Source organism: Suricata suricatta, chromosome 15, assembly GCF_006229205.1.
Source record: "Suricata suricatta isolate VVHF042 chromosome 15, meerkat_22Aug2017_6uvM2_HiC, whole genome shotgun sequence".
In the NCBI taxonomy this organism is placed as follows: Eukaryota; Metazoa; Chordata; class Mammalia; order Carnivora; family Herpestidae; genus Suricata; species Suricata suricatta.
Genome location: NC_043714.1, coordinates 7,708,070 through 7,721,686, shown reverse-complemented (window position 1 = coordinate 7,721,686; position 13,617 = coordinate 7,708,070). Strand labels below are relative to the sequence as shown.

The following is a 13,617-nucleotide window of genomic DNA, read 5'->3' as shown; positions in this document are numbered from 1 at the left end:
TAAATAAATGTTTAAAAATTTTAAAAAGTTCTTACTACAAGGGAAAAATGTTTTCTTTTCCTTTTTTTTGGTATCTATATGAGATGATGGCTGTTAACTAAACCTATTTTGATAATCATTCACAATATATGTAAGTTGAATAATTATGCCATGCACCTGACACTTATACAGTGCCGTATGACAATTATATCTCAGTAAAATGTGGGGGGAACATACTGGAAAAAGAAAAGAGTTTAAATAAATTATAATGCATCAGTATAATGGATAGTAAGTAGATAAAAACCAATCAGCAGCCATCTTCACTCGCATGGAAATTCCTCTGAGATATAATGTAAGTAAAAAAATAACATTCAGAACAAGGTACATAATGTGCCACCTTTTGTGTAAAAGTAGAGAATAATAAGGCTCTGTATGTGTCTACTTGGATATACGTGGGCTCTGGAAAGAGGTGTCGAGTCTAGTAAGAACGGTTGCCATGGTGAGCAGGAAGCAATGGGCAGGAAGCAGAGTTGGAAGCCAGTCTTCGCTGTGTGTCATTTTATACGTACTTATCAGGAAATTCAATAAACAAACCTTTTATATTAGTTATTAGCGTTGGCGGGGGGGGGGGAGCTGCAGAACGTAGACTGATAGATTCTGAGCCCTAAAAGTCTGAGAACCTCTGATCTCACTTACATAAACCCACTGGGAACCCGGAGATGGTTCCAGAACAAGAGTCTGCCATCATCTCACATAACGGAAGTGAAGGACTTCCATTCATAACAGGATGAGAAAAGTCTTACACTCAGCACATTGTGGATGAGGTGCGCATCCACAACAATGATAAAATAGCACAATATCAAAGTTATGAGGGACCATTATCACATTACACAACTTTGCAACCCCTTAACCCTGCAGAGAACGTGGAGATAATGGTCTCGCTCTTCCTTTTGAATCCGCATCCTCCCTTCTCCTCCTCCTTCCAGGAACTTTTCCTTTTTCTTGCCCCATCTGGCACAAATTAGTCATGAAATCGCCGGCTCTCACTGCTTTGTGCCCCGTCAGCTGAGGTCTGGGAATCCAAATGTATCCAAAACTGTGAACTGCAATCTGGCCTTCTGGCTGGTGCGGTCTCCTCAACATCTTTACCGAAGTCAACTTGGTCTCCTGGATATTCCCAGGGTGCTTGCACGCACTTCATTCTAGGCCTTCTGAGCATCTGGCCTGCTGGTGGGCTTAGTGCATCCGCTAAGTGGGGGGCTGCGGGCACAGCCTGCCTCTGTGATCAAGGCCCACAGCTTTCCTTCAACCTCACTCTTTCGGCTGGACCTAAAACAAGAAAGTTCTGAAATGATTCTAAACCTCTAAGAATGCCTTGTGGGTCCAGTACCCTGGGCAAGGGGCGGAGGACTCCTCTAACTCAAAGTTTGGGTTACTAGAATGCCCTCCCAGCTGGCTCCCTTCCTCCAGGCTTTTTGGCATCCAATCCACTTTCCAGTAACTACCAAAAGAAACTTTTGCTTTAAGTTTATTTATCTGAGAGAGAGAGAGAGAGAGAGAGAGAGAGAGAGAGAGAGAGAGAGAGAGAGAGAAGCAGAGAGAGGGGGAAAGAGTGAATCCTAAGCCCATGTAGGGCTCCAACTCACCAACCATGAGCTCATGACCTGAGCTGAAATCAAGAGTCTGGCGCTTAACCCACTCAGGCACCCACAAAAGAAACTTTCTAAAAATGCAAATCTGATCATGTCCCAAGAGGCCACAGTGTGGAGCAGCGGTGGCCTCAGGAGGGTGTGCCGCTGTGTGTGCCATGTCACAACCTTCAGGGGATGAATCTGAGTGAATTTTGGAGTGGTTCAAAAACCGAGGAAGGATCCTATTTAAACCTCTTATCACTGTTATTAAATCATTAAGGTCCTGTAATTAATAGGGTGAAAGAACCAGTTGGTGACTGCGGCATTTTTTTGAGTCAGTCCGCGGAATAGCACGAATGCCCCATGCATTGTATAGATGCCTAACAGAGTAGGTGCTTGTCCAGGGACAACTGTATACCTGCTCCACCCACCTCAGGGCTCAAGCCAAACCAACCATCCTAGATAATGGGTAGCTCCCCAATTACTTTTCCATTAATTGCTGGAATTTGGCAGGTGCCCCAGAAATATCTTGTGATATGCATTCAAATTCTAAAACCATCAAGGCATCTCTGGCTAGGCATATGTTAATATCTCCTCATCAATTCCAGTACTGAGAACTAACAAAAAGGTACAATGGATTAATTATTGCAGGTTGCTATTCTGAGTGCAAGGGTTTACACGCATTTATCATTTTCCTGATTTCCTCCCCATCACTACAGTACAGGGTGAAGGAGACGGATAAAGGTGTCTGAATTTTACATGTCATATCATTAGCTGACCACCCTTTAATAAGATTTCAGGAGTCGTAGACTTACTTTGCTTTCCTAGACCTTTCCAAAAGCCTACTGAAATTCGATTCAAATCATCATCGAGCAATGTGGAGAAAACATGCATGTGACTCATGAGGGAGAAGACAATGCCCCTGGCTTGAGAGTTTCATTACAGCTGCCCTGACTGTTCAGAACCAGAGATTTTCTAAAATCGAAGCTCTTGGAACATTCCATAGGCATTTGCTTTCAGAACAAGAAGCGTCTGAATTGCCAGATATTTGGCACCTGCCCACTGGCCACATTATTGAACCACCACGATTAAAAGGTTATGAATTGTTCGAAGCGGTGCCAGCACGGTTCAAATGCCTCCCCAGCTGGATGAGCAATTGTGGCATTATCTCCTCACTGATCCGTATTATCCCTTTGGGAAATTCCAATCTAACCACATAATCCAGCAGTTAAGCCACTGAGACCCGACACTTCCACTCTTTCTAAGGAGAGGTGCCAAGATGCTTCTTATACAATGAACGCCTTCCTCTGACAACCACGGAGTTATAACTTCCTGTCTTCCCAGCCCCCTTCCTTGAGAGCCCCAGCAGCCCCTCCGAATGGGCACCAGCCTAAGCGACCCAGCTAAGCCTACCGAGTCAGCTTCCTAAGAAAACTTGGCTCCTGGACACCTGGGCTGTTCTCCCACCTGTTCCTCGTGGCTCAACCTTACAGGTAGATCACTCGGCAGAATCCTGGGAGAACTCTGCAATCAACACTCACTGGGGGCAAGGGCACCATGGAGGAGTCTCCCCGACTCTCTCCGGAAGGCCTGTAGATCTGCTGTCACACTACTGGGGAGGAATTTGCTACTAATGCACGCACTGTGCTCCATACCTAGAAATAGATAGAGGATAAAGATAGAGATAGAGAAACACCCATTTCCGCCACAGGGACAGTTGGAATTTGGAGTATCATAATCAAGAGTTGATAGTCCAGAGTTAGAGAACTAGCATGTCACAATTATGATGGAAATATATCTATCAAAAGTTTAAGACATATAAGAAATCTTTGGTGAAATAAGATACCTTCAAGACATTGCCCGATATAGATTTTATGGACCCCCATGATGCTTCGAATGAATGAACAGGGAAGGCAGAAGTTATAGGCAGGGCTCAAGAAGTCCCAGAAGACTTGGTGAATGATGTGACAACCAGGGCGGAGGGACATGTGTCGTGCAAGGAGTGAATCTGCCATGCGAGGTGTCCCAAAGCCTTCCCATAGCCTTCCCCAGAACTCAAGACTTTTTCAGGCATCCAGAGACCCCTGGCATCCTCCCCTCAGGGGAAGGGCACCAGCTCGGCTCTGGTCAGACCCCCCTTTCACAGAGGCAGTCCTGATTCACTAACTGGTCAGTGTGGGAGTACAAATTCCCTGACCCTTTCCCTAATTTGGGACACATCTGAATGACCATCCCAGTTCTGAAGCTGCCACGTGCCTACCTCATACCCCAACTTACCTCCCTCTACAGTCCTGCAGTCCGTGGGTCCCAAGAACACCTCATAATGAACACCTTGCCCAAAAACCTCCACGTCATACTGTTTGCCTCCCAGGCAACTCAACTGGCTACAGCTGAGTCAGGAGGGGTCCACCGTCATGGAACCACCCTCCTTGCTGGTAGTTGGGGCTCTTGGTATGAGACAGAGACAGATGGGTTCTGGTACAAAGCAGCAGAGAGACTCTGACAACTTGACCAAGTGATGGACTGGGGTGAGATGGTGCTGAGTGTCCCACTAGCCACCTTGTGAAAAATATAGGGTAAAGAGTAGCTACGGAAAAGTCGGCTCAGGTGGCCACTGCTGCCTGCAGTGCACTGTGACCAAAGATGAAGGAAGTCTGGGAGCGATCAATCAGCCACTGGATACTAAGTGTGAAGGCAAGAGAGCGCCCTCGGTACCATAGAAACGACACTCACATATGTTTATTTGCAAGTATCTTTTTCCCACGCTATGGCTTGCCTTTCTGTTTTCTCAATGGTGTCTTTTGAACTGATTCATAATTTCCATCGAAGAAATCTTTGCCTAGCTGAAGATTGTGATTTTTTCTCTTTGTTTTCTGTTTTACTGATTTACAACCTTCTCTTTATTATTTCTTGCTATTCCTAGCGTAAGGGTAAATCAGTAATTTTAGACCTTTCTTTTTTCTAATATGAATGTTCTAAAACAATAATGTTTCCTTTAAACATATTACCTGCATATCAAAAAAAAGATATATTGAGTTTGCATTTTATTTTATTTTATTAAATATTTTTAATGTTTATTTTTGAGAGAGACAGAGTGCAAGCTGGGGAGTGGCAGAGAGAGAGGAAGATACAGAATCCAAAGCAGGCTCCAGGCTCCAAGCTGTCAGCACTGAGCCCAATGCGGGGCTCGAAATCTTGAGCTGTGAGATCATGACCTGAGCTGAAGTCGGCCACTCAACCGACTGAGCCACCCAGATGCCCCTGAGTCTGCATTTTAATTCAATTAAAAGTAATTGATAAGTTCCCTGTGATTTCTTTTTGGGCCCATAGATGTTTAGAAATTTGTTGTTTAGGGGTGCTTGGTTGGCTCAGGTCATGATCTCGCTGTTTGTGGGTTCAAGCCCCACATCAGGCTCTGTGCTGGCAGTGCGGAGCCTGCTTGGGATTCTCTCTTCTACTCCTTCTCTCTGCCCCTCCCTGCTCGTGCTGTCTCTGTCTCTCTCAAAATAAATAAACTTAAAAAAATAAAAACTAAAAATAAACTATACAAGAGGAAGGTGTAGAATGCAAGAAAAAGCAGGTCCAAACCAAGAGAGAGGCAAAGAGAATTCCAAGAGTAAAAGTAAAAGGCAAATTCAAGATGGTAGCTACGGGATAGGCTAGAAGCACCACCTACTTTGAAATAAGAGAGCCGCGGAGGCGTGTGCCAGGATGGGGAAATGCCCAGCCCCCAGCTTGGAAAGTGGGAGAGGGCGGCCTCTAGGTAACAGGGGAGAAAGGGCGACTGGTGAGAGAGAGCATGGCCCCATCTCACCAACGATCTCGGGCACTGTGGGGACTTTCTCACATCCGCCGTCTCCCCCAAGGCGATGTATGTGCCGTGTCACATAACTGACGTGTCCCCAGTGCCTTGCTTTGTGCAGAATTAGTTCTCGGAATCCGAACGTTGTTACTTGAGCCCCATCTCTCGTTGACCACATCTTCGCTGTGCTTACTCTGCATTCCCTTCTCTCTCGGGTAGGCACTGCTAAGTTACTAGCTCTTCGTTGGTCTAGAGAATTCCTGAAACTGGGACTTACTGGACCAATCATTATGGCCAAGAGAAAGAGCATATGATAAATCGCTAGGCCTGAGGGCCCTGACAGATGAAAAGACCTCCTTCCCCATAGGAACTTGTGGAGAAGTAAAAGTCTGAAAAGACTTAATTGTGCAAACACTTCAAGGGGACCAGACAGGCCTGGTGATTACCCTGTGTCAGCTTTTCCTTTCTCAAGAATAGCATAAGAATTGATTTATGATGGTCCTAAAATAGGAAGCTGTCCCTGAAAAGTCTGAATGTGAGGAGAGCACATCTGAAAGGGACTGTGATTAGGACTCGCAAAGCAGAAGTCTTCGGAATCTTCTACCACAACCCAAACTATAACCAAACTATAGTAGGAAGGTTCTAGAGCACGCAGTCATCTGAGCTGAATGCAGGAATTAGACGCACTCCAGGAGTTCACACCTGCATGTCCCCTTACCACCGAGGCTGTTGACAGACAGAGGTCCCCTGGGCGGCGTACAGCGTACTTGTCCCCTTTTGGCTACAAAATGTCCAGTCCTCCCAACACAGTTTGGCTTCCTTTTGAAAAATTACCTCTCCCCGCAGCGTTCCATGGTCTGCTTGAAATGTGTGCCTGCTTCCTCCAAGGAAAGCCAAAGGGTCATGGTCTATCTTTCCCAATGCTGGGACAACCAGGAGGGTAGAAAAGTGAACAAAACTGACCGGTGGGTTGCTCCATCCTAAGACTAAAGAAATGGCGGAGGGACGTTCAGTCCAGCGGTGGCATCCTGGTCATACTCTTCTGCGTAGCCTGCTATAATGGCTGACGCTTCCTAGTTCTGCACAAACGGGCCTCGGTTCTTGCTTACTTCTGAGCATGGCTCTTCGGCTCCCACTGAGTCTCAGAGCCTTTAAATCTTTCCAGTAAATTTTTCTTTGCTTAAGTTTGCTTTAGTGGATGTCCACCATTTCTGAGGACACTGTGAGCCCTCAGAGAGTGGTTACCTATGGATTATGGTGCACTGAGTGAGCCTGCTGCTGCTGCGTCAGTGTTACTATACTGAAAGGTCATCTTAAATCCCCCTAATTTTTATAATCTTCTATGAATCAAGCTAGTGCAGTCTTCTCTCTCCCTGGAAAACCACTGAGAAATAAGAATTGATTTGTACACTCCTCAATGCCTCATAATGGGATAATGGGTGCAATGGAATTTAAACTTATAGCCTAAACTAGATTTAAGAATTTATAATAATCACCCACTGCATTGATAATATATTGATAGGGGGATGGATACAAATATGGAGGACAGCCTACAGGTTAATTATGCAAGATATAAACCAGATAGAGGTATTAAATTAAAAGCATTGGAAACCCACAGTTTTTCAAAATGAAAATCTATAGGAATCTCATGTCTTCTAGAATGCTTTTCTGACGTGGCTTCCTCTGACTATGACTACTGTTGTTCAAAGTTGGAGCCGTGATTCTGTGTCACCTGGATCAACATACTTGTTAATGTGCTAACTCAACACTATTCCTTTTGGTGGAAAAATGACACAAGCTAAAGAATGCCTTCTATGGGGTCATCTGGGACAAATTATTGTGTGGCCAGCCTCCTTCCTTGGGTTGGGCTGAATGGAGGGACCAGTATGGACTCAAGTTATTAATAACATCTGGTCATATAATTAAACATCGTAGGAGAGAGCTCGGTCATACAGGATTACACTCAGTTGTGGAAGAGATGAAACTGTTAAAGCTAGTCTTTTTTGGTAATTAGTAAATGAAACATTTTAAAAAATGTGTCGATAATAATTGGGATACGTGAACCTCAGATCAGCCTCCAGTTGATAAGTCTACAGACGTAGTTTAGAATTACACAAAGGGCGCCTGGGTGGCCCAGTAGGTTAAGCGTTCAACTTCGGCTCAGGTCATGATCTCATGGCTCGTGAGTTCAAGCCCCACATTGGGCTCTGTGACAGCTGAGAGCCTGGAGCCTGCGTCAGATTCTGTGTCTCCTTCTCTCTCTGTCCCTCCCCCACTCATGCTCTGTCTCTCTCTCAAAAATAAACAAACATTTAAAAAAAATTAAAATTACACAGTAGTCATTTAATAAACACAAAAGCCTAAATCAAATGTCTCTGTGAATAAGGGAATATATTTCCTGAGTTGATGCTTCGGGGAATCCTTAAATATAGATTCTACTTATCGCTCCCAGAAGCACCCGCAACTCCCATATGACACAGGCGCCGCTTCCCACACGCTTGACTGTTTTCCAGGAGACTGTGTGTGCGGGCACACACACACACACACATACACACACACACATTCTCAGAGATGTTCTCAAGTGGCCCAGGTAAATGGGCTCCTGATGTTGCTAAATTAAGTTCCTTTTATTTGTTCCATAGAAAAAGTGATTAAAAGGCCAAGCAAAACTTAAAGACTCAAAGAAGACCAAGGGGTTAAACCACTGATATACGTATGCTTCTCTATTTCTTCTTTCTGTGTACCAATTAGTAGTAAAGGACAGAACCGTGTTAAGGTCTGAGACCATGATTTTTATTTCTGTAAGAATTTGGCATGGTCAGCAAATCTGTTGCAGCAGGCAACCTCAGCTCAGCAAAGGAGGCTGCAGAGTCAGTCACTTGACGTTGCTAAGCCCCTTGTCACCCCCTCTGCACCTGCCCTTCACTATCCTGGGTCACCATGTTTGGACTTCAGGACTTGACTCTGTTTTAGCAACCTCCGGTCAGACTCAGGTAAGGTAGGAATCAAAATCTCTTTGTCTAGCCTCTGTTACTCAAATTCACACACACACACACACACACACACACACACACACACACACACACACACACACCTTGTGTCTTTCCCATAACAGCAAATAAATACACTTCCTATACTGCTTTCTTCCCTAGCCTAGACGGACAAAGCATGGCTACCACCATGTCTAACTGGCATGATGTCCAACTTTCCTCAGGTAGCACTGGACGCCAAACTTCAAGTTCTCCTTTATGGACACTGGGACTATGATGTATTGAAACATCTGCATGAAAACCAGGGTAGCGCCATGGCAACCACATGATTGACGGTGTGCATGGAAGAGGAGATGAGGTTGCCAAGAAAGCAGCCAAAACCTCATTAAAGATGCTGAGAGAGAAACTGAAGGGAAGCTTTCAAGAAGGTTCTCTTTCCATTGTCGCCCACGTATGGCCACCGAAACGACTCCCCAGCCTCCCATCCCAACAAGAGCGAAACGATCTTCTCATAATGCGTTCTTCCTCCTCCAGAATCACCTAAAATCACCTACTGTGGAGTTCCAACAAGTTTCCTGATGTTCTGTTTCCAAAGATAGGAGCCAGGGATGCCAGGACCTTCACTATAACATGCTTTTTTTTAAATACATAATTTTTTTTTGAGAGAGAGCCAGAGAGCCAGAGAGAGAGAGAGAGAGAGAGAGAGAGAGAGAGAGAGAGGCACGGAGAGAGGAAGACACAGAATCCAAAAGAGGCTCCAGGCTCTGAGCTGCCAGCATGGGGCCCGATGCGAGCCTTGAACTCCGCATCCATGAGACCATGACCTGAGCTGTAGCTGGATGCTTAACCAACTGAGCCACCCGGGTGCCCCTAAAATGCTTTTTTAATTTCGTGCAAGATTAAACCTTAAAGCATTAGCACCAAAGTCCTCAAGCTGGCCAGGAGGCTCACTCTAGAAAGAAATAGAATACTTTTGTCCATTAAAGGTAGCACATTTGAGTACTACAGAATAGATGGAAATGATATGAATCTTTCCTTAGGGAAGTCCAGACTGCAGAGGGCAGGTTAGAAACATATTGTTTATATTTAAAATGTAACAAGTCTTCCTCTAACATGAGGCACTAAGAAGATGCATTATATAGTCTATGTAGAAATGGATTTAAAAGTTTTGTATTTTAAAAGTCTTAGCCTAACAAGAGGCACAGAGTAAGGCAAGTTTTTAATCAATAAAAAGAGTTTTATACACAACCTATCTATACACACACACACATAAAACAATTCTCTTTGTGCCAATTCTAAAAATGCCTTTCTGGGGCGCCTGGGTGGCTCAGTCGGTTAAACATCTGACTCTTGGTTTTGGCTCAGGTCATGAGCTCACAGTTCGGGAGTTGGAGCCCTGCCTCAGGCTCTGCGCTGACAGTGGGGAGCCTGCTTGGGATTCTCTCTTTCTCTCTCTCTCTCTGGCCCTCCCCCTCGTGATCTCTGTCTCTCTGTCTGTCTCTCTCTCTCTCTCAAAAATAAATAAGTAAACTTAAAAAATGCTCTCAAATGCCTTCCTTACAAAAAGCACTTGGGGTGCTGTAATTGTCAAGAATGGTCTGCTTGGAAACTTCTAAGGGTTCTGTTGTTTCAATCACATATACAACGTTGTGTTTACCCCTTTGGTTGAATGTATGTAAGTATATACGTATTTGTATAAAGCTAAAATAAGAACAGACTTTAAGCAAATACATCTATATTTTAAAACACAGTCTTAACCTCACAAAGAAATAGAACTTATAAAGGCTTTTAAAAAACTGGAATTCTATACTGTAATTAAACATCAGGATAATGATAACTATTTTGAACAAAGTGACCTCAGAATTTTGACCCAAGTAGACAAGTTCTCACGCAAAATCGTGTGGTATTTTATGCGTGGTGGCCACGGACATGTGTCCCTCAGACCCCTGAGTGCAGAACATATTACTGGCCAGCGGCCCCAGAGCAAGCTGCACTCACTCCAAAATCCACCGTGACGTTTATACTGAAGCCAAGCTTCCCAGCACTGCTCCCAGAGAGTGGCTGTGTGACAGGGACACAGAGACAGCCCGGTCCTAGGACACACAGGATTCCTCCAATGGGCATCTTTGACTTGAGGAGTCCTCATCCGCCATATTGAAACTTCTGAGGGCTACATTCCAGGCTGAGACTCTTGCACCCCACCTTCCCTTTCTCCCTCTGTCCTTCACAAGGGTCAGAACTGCACCACGGGCGGACCCTGCCCAGCTGCCCCCAGGCCCCTCCTCGTTTTCCTCAGACAGGCTCCTGCAGCAGGTCCCCGGCATGTCTGGTCTTACCTTGCTATCAGCTCCCAGAAGAGGCGGACTAATGCAGCATCCATCCTTTCTTCATAAAACAGAATTCTACTGTTTTATTAGGTACTACCACCTCCTTAAAGTCTTCCCTGGAGGAAAATTAAAGATATTGGGACTGGATTGTGATAAAACCAATTTAGAGAATCATATGAATGCTATACATTGTAAACTTTGATATAATGTGATGTTATTAAGTTGGTAGAAAAATGTTACATATTATATAAGGAAGATAAAAAAATAAAGTTTAAGGGTTTTAATATCATCTCATATTTACTAAATTAAATCTTAGTGGAGGGGTGCCTGGGTGACTCAGTCTGTTAAGCGTCTGACTTTGGCTCGGGTCATGATCTCATAATTCATGGGTTTGAGCCCTGCATCGGGCTCTGTGCTGACAGCTCAGAGCCTGCAGCCTGCTTTGGATTCTGTGTCTCCCTCTCTCTTTGCCCCATCCCCCTGCTCATGCTCTGTCTTTACCTCTCTCAAAAATAAATAAACATTAAAAAATTAAAAAAATTAGTGGGACATATGAAAATATGTAGGTTCTAATATTACCAGAAGTTGAATAGAAGACAGAATTAGACGGCCCAACCAGAACCTGTTCATATGAATTGTATGCATAAAATATTACATTTGGTCATTACGTGAAGATCAGCTGGTGGCTAAATGAAATTTTCATACAGAACGTGGGAAATTCATTTGCTTGATTTGCCCTTTACTCCTCCTCTAATAAGGTAGACTGATAATTGGCTTCTATCATCCTCCAGGGTTTGAAAACCACACAAGAAGAAAACCTGGTTGAAAGCCACCACCTTTTATGAAAATTGCTGAAACGTCCCAGAATTGAAAACAAATTAAATCATATTAATCACATACAATATATGCATATACATACACATATATGTGATACATGCAATTATAAAGGCTCAGAATAAATTATTATGAATGATTCCACCAGAAAATAATTGTACCATCCATCTGAAGTGGCATTAAGCATAAGGATAAAAATAACTGCCAAAGAAATCTTAAGCTTTATTTAATATTTTGTTAGACAACATTCATAATTACATTAATTTTGTTTGGAATCAAGATTTTAAGTATAAGAGAAAGGGGAAGGAAATTATAAAAGCAAGGTGTTTTAATTAGGAACTATAATGGTAGAACTGAATTAAAAATATCAATATGAATCCATGCTTTTTTTTAAAAAAAAGTATATGTTTTCCAATTCTGTCAGCTAAAATGAGCTAGGAACAAGAGACTAAGAGAATGAACCTAATGAGCAAACTTCACTATTATGATTTCTAATTCCATCTTTCCAGGAAACCCTGGAAAAATGGCTGATTGCATGTCTGGGTAGAGTAGGTTACAAGCCGGGGCCAACTTGCTATACCAGGAGACAAGAAATAATGCAGATTAATGGGACTGTGTCAAAAGAACACAAGGGCTGTAATTCCCATGGGTGCATCAGCTGGCAATGAAACACAATGATTGTTGCAGTTGGTTAAATCACATTGAGACTCTGCAAAGTCACGAGTCTATAATGATACACAGGAGAAAAATTAGCATAAAGATGAATAAAGATGATGCATTGAATAGCCTGCATTACTTTTGAATCCTTTATTCAAATATGATGTCATTTTGCTTCATTTACTTTATCAGTGAAAAATTCAGAATTTAGTACATATTAAACACATACTATTAAAAAGTGTTTTCTGGCATAAGGAAGGATGCCAGTAGAATGATCCCATAAACTGTGACTGTAAGTTGGACAAAAACACTCAAGATCACCAAGTTTCAATCAGATAGTACTTAAAATATCCACGAGTATTCTATGGTCTTAAGAATGTGGAAAAATTGCAAGATGCCATGACACTCAAAGATTTTGAAAACCAGTTTGAAAGGCATTTGCAAATGTCTTAAAATTCTGTGAAGGTAAAAGGTAGAGAAGCTACAAGTTAAATGTTACAGGAGTTAACAGTGTATTTTTGTATCTTAAGAGTCAAAACACAAAATCCAAGTAATCAGCCCAGATAAGAGCCACCAACCTCTGTGCATGGAGAGAGGAAGCAGGAAGCGTGCAGATTCAATTCCAGGGACGTGATCAGTGCTACGTGATCCGTCTGGCAGTGGGAATCTGTGCATATTTCAGATTTTATACACCTGTTAATACAGAAGAGGATTTGGTCTATTAGAGTGACAGCCTGTATCTTGAATTTGAAATGTATAATTCAATAATTTGTTTAGATTGGTCATTTTAAATTAAGATATAATAAGACTAAATATAGTATAAATTAAGATAAAATAAGACTACATATAGTATTCAAACTACTATTAAAGAAACTTGAGACTCATCACATCCACTATTTATTTCTTAAATTTGTAAGTATTTAATACTCAGGACAGATTAGGGAGAACTTAGTGACAGCTTAGCATATACTAAATAAAGCCCCGTGAACTTTTAGCACTGGCCCAAATCTTGAGGTGGTCAATATAAACACTTGCCCCCTTCTGGAATGGACAGACTAGGGGCTTGACCAAAACTGTGTTCCAAACTCTAGCTAGTCCAGACTCTAGATTATCTCTTTCAATTCCTCTTTTAAAACATCAGTTCTGGAACTCAGGCCAGCCCAGATGACTCAGTATTCTTCCCGTCTTTGGTGCAAGATTGCAAACAATATAAGTCATATCTAGCGATTACTAGCATCTCTGTCCATGTGCTTTTAGCCTCGTATTTTATCAAATTCCAGCTTTTGGTAACAAGTGTTGAACTACAAATGTGGCTTTAAAAAAAAGGCTACCACATATATGCATGCAACTTAAAGTAATATAAATTTTTCAATTTTGATTTCAGTTTTAATTATATT

The 13,617-nt window shown here is 42.8% G+C and overlaps 1 long non-coding RNA gene across 1 annotated transcript; it reads right to left on the bottom strand.

The window, feature by feature from the left end:
- Positions 1-886: 886 nt before the first annotated feature.
- Positions 887-12,881, bottom strand: LOC115279038. Its single transcript, XR_003903168.1, has 3 exons — positions 12,799-12,881; positions 10,739-10,845; positions 887-1,308 (listed from the first exon to the last, which is right to left on the bottom strand). It is a non-coding gene; the product is annotated as an uncharacterized LOC115279038 (long non-coding RNA).
- Positions 12,882-13,617: the final 736 nt, after the last annotated feature.